This window comes from Elephantulus edwardii, unplaced genomic scaffold (assembly GCF_000299155.1).
Source record: "Elephantulus edwardii isolate Elephantulus edwardi_28Jun2011 unplaced genomic scaffold, EleEdw1.0 scaffold00012, whole genome shotgun sequence".
Classification (NCBI taxonomy): Eukaryota; Metazoa; Chordata; class Mammalia; order Macroscelidea; family Macroscelididae; genus Elephantulus; species Elephantulus edwardii.
In genome coordinates this window covers 15573384-15577120 of record NW_006399762.1, presented here as the reverse complement: position 1 = coordinate 15577120, position 3737 = coordinate 15573384, and the positions used below count along the sequence as shown (strand labels likewise).

The following is a 3737-nucleotide window of genomic DNA, read 5'->3' as shown; positions in this document are numbered from 1 at the left end:
ACAGGTGGGGGTCTTTGCAATCACTTGTTATGCATCAGAGAGTTGGACAGTGACTAGGGAGGATACAAGGAGAATTGATGCCTCTGAGCTGTGGTGCTGGAAAGGAGTATTGAGGGTACCATGGACTGCTAGGAAAACAAACAGATTCATCCTGGAAAGGGTTAAACTGGGTGGCTCCTAGGAGTCAAGGATTCTGAGGCTCCCTCTAACATACTTTGGACATGTTGTAAGGAGAGACTGGTCCTTGGAGAAGAACATCATGCTTGGGAGGGTGGAGGAACAGCGCAGGAGGAGGAGGCCCCCTATGAGGTGGATTGATTGAGTGACTGGGGTTAATCGGGGTGGGTGTATCGGAAACAGTGCGATTGGCACAGGACAGAGCAGAGTTTAGGGCTGTTATACTTAGGGTCTCTATGAGTCTCAGGTGACTCGACGGCACACAACAATAACAACAACAATCAGTGAGCTCTCTCTATTTGTTCAAGTTGTCAGGAAGAAAGCAAAAATACAGTTAGCTCAGTGAAAAAAAATAATTCAAGGTATTTCATACTGTGTCCCATTACCCCTAGGAGAAAATCCTACGCATAAAATGCATCCTGTATCCAAGCAGGGTAGAGTAAGGTTATAGTCTGTTGTTCTTGGGGTTACTGTGAGATTCAGTTGACTTGACAGCAGTTAACAACAATAAGAAGCAGCTTCTCTGCTGCCCCCTCCAAGCAATTCAACACAGGAGCATGGCATTTGTATTTAAAAGTCGGTTGTTACTATGTTTTGGAAGGAACATTGTTCTAAGTGGTACAGCACTCTTCTGTTAATTTACTGTACTGAGGTAATCTGCGGTTGCTGTGATGCTGAAACTTGTGCCATTGTGGTGTCAAATGCCGTGACGGTAACCCATGGTGGACAGTATTCGGTGGAGCTCCCAGTTTAAGACAGGTTTCAAAGAAGGAGTGGCATCCACTTCGTAAACAACATGCCTCCGGAAACTCTATGAACTTTGATAAATGATGATAGTCATAGAGAGGCCTCAGGTCTTTTGTTATAGGGTCACTATGAGTCATGCTCGACTCTCCAGCAATCAACAACAACAACAGGTATGACAGCTGCCATAAGAGAGATCAGGACTCACAGGAGAGATGAGATTTTGCTGGGATTTGATGATAGTTATACCATTGAAAAGTTCTATTCAGTGGTGGTTTTATTGAATTTCTCAGCACCTTGCCATTGTAATACAAGTGGTATGTCCGGACTGTATACAAGAAGCTTCCTGCAGGTCTTAAGAAACTTGAAAATTATTTCTATTCAAAGTCAGAGCAGAGTTTCAAATTTTGTTTACTTCTTGTACTTAAAATGGTAATGGGGCAAAAATAAAAGCTTTTTGAAAAAGAAAAAAGTATAGTGGAATCTCATTGAATATGAATATACTCTTCTGGGTATTTATTTCATACAATCTTGACTATTAATTGTGTCAATTAACTCGTCATCTGTGGCTTTTGTTTCTGTTTTGTTTTTGTGGGTTTTTTTTTTATTTATTATTAACCTATCACCTTGACTTGTATATCTCTTGCTTTTTTAAATTCCTGTGGATAATCTTGAAAATATTTTAAATTTTCTGGAAAACTCATTAGATCAAATATTTCATTTAACATTTGGAGAAATATTTATTTCTGATTATATTTTAACATTTTATTACACTTCATGTAAAAGTTTACAGAACCTATTAATTTTTGATCAATGATTTTATACAAGCATTGTTGCATTTATTTATAGGGGTTTTTTTTTAATTTTCTACTAGTTTATTAGGCAAAGATTCTGGGGCTTCGTCTGACATACTTTGGACATGTTGCAAGGAGAGACTGGTCTTTAGAGGGGGACATCATGCTGGGTACGTTAGAGGGACAGCGCAGGAGGGGAAGACCCTCTATGAGGTGGATTGATTCAGTGACTGGGGTAATCGGGATGGGTGTGTCAGAGGCAATGCGATTGGCACAGGATAGAGCAGGGTTTAGGGCTGTTGTACATAGGGGTTGCTATGAGTCGTAAACGACTCAACGGCACATAACAACAACAACAACCAGTTTATTTACAAAATTTGAATACATTGTTTTCAAGAACAAATTTTTTTCAATTTACCTCACCCCACCCCCATCAAATTTTACAACCCAATGATTAATCCCCACTCCCCTGCACATCCTTATCCCTCTGCTTTGATCCTCATACTCATTCTACAATAATGGTTTTATACAATATTTATCCTTGTGGAACATAGTTAGTTCATTCAGCATAATGCTCTCTAGTCTCTCCCAAGTTAGGTAATAATTTACAAATCATTGCTCCTTTGTGCTGTTCCATAGTATTCCATTATGTGAATGTATCATAATTTCTCAACTCATTCATTTGTGGTTGGACATTTGGACTGCTTCCATGTTCTTGTGATGGTGATATACACAATTTTTATACACAAATTATTCTATTTATTTTTAATTTATACACAGATTGCAACCATACCATTGGTTGCAGCAGTGTGTCAGCATTCTCTCCTTTATCCTTTAGTTTCCACACTACCATTTATTCAGTTTCTTTTCTTTGGATTTAGACAAATATGGCCTTTGGGGGTTGGGTGGGTTTTGTTTTTCTTTTTTCTATTTTCTAAAAAATTGTGATTTAATTGAATACCTGCAAAGCAAATTAGTTTTCCATTCATATGCATTTTATTTTTTACATTAATTATAATACATTGTAACTAAACTGCCCACTTTTTCCTACTTTACTTGTTTTATTCAAACTTCTCCCCTACCCTGACAGCTAGTACCAAGTGTATTGATGTCGTTGATAGTGTCAATCTTTTCTCCATCTTTTGTGATTATGCCAACTGGTCCAGTCGCTAGGATGTTTGTTTTCTTACTTTTTAAATAAAATTTTAATTGTGATTTTAATGAACATTAACAGAGAAGCTAGATTTTCATTCATTCATTCATTCATTCTTGCACATTTTACCCCCTCTCTCTCCTCTCCCCTGCCCCAGTTCACTTTTTTAAAAAATATTCATTCATAGTTGCACAATTACCCACATTCTACCCCACCCAGTCCTCTTTGCAATGATATATTTCTTATTCTGGGCTGTTGCCATACACATAATGGCTAATCATAAATTAACTTCAGACACTTTTTTTCTTCATCTGTTCCAATGCAATGGTCATTATCTATCCATTCTTATCCTATTCTCTTCCCAACCTCCCATGTAAGACCTGCTTTAGAACACGTGCTATGCAGTATTTGTCCTTTTGAGACAGTAATATTTTACTCAGCATGATGTGGTCCAGGGTTCCCCATGTTGTATAGTGTTTAACAAGTTCATTGTATTTCTAGGCTGTTTAGTATTCCATATACTATAGCTTTTCTATCCATTCTTTTGTTGATGGGTACTTAGGTTGCTTCTATCCCCTTGCTATTGTAGATAACACAGCAATAAACATGACTATGCATATATCTGTTTGAAAGTTGACTTTGGTTTCTTTATGGCATATTCCTAGTAGTGAAATTGCTGGGTCATATGGTACTTCTATTTCTAAATCTTTGAGACCAACAAACACCCTTTCTTAAAAAGGCTGTCATTTCCCCACTTAACTAATTGCGTCTTTTTGTCAAAAATTAGCTGATCATGTTGTTGTTATGTGCCATCGAGTCACCTGCGACTCATAGCGACCCTATTGTACAATAGCCCTAAACTCTGCTCT

At 37.8% G+C, this 3737-nt stretch overlaps 1 protein-coding gene across 1 annotated transcript in view; it reads left to right on the top strand.

The window, feature by feature from the left end:
• The window catches only part of UGT8 (UDP glycosyltransferase 8), a 122813-nt gene that overhangs the window by 72879 nt on the left and 46197 nt on the right, over window positions 1-3737 (top strand). The window lies entirely within an intron of this gene.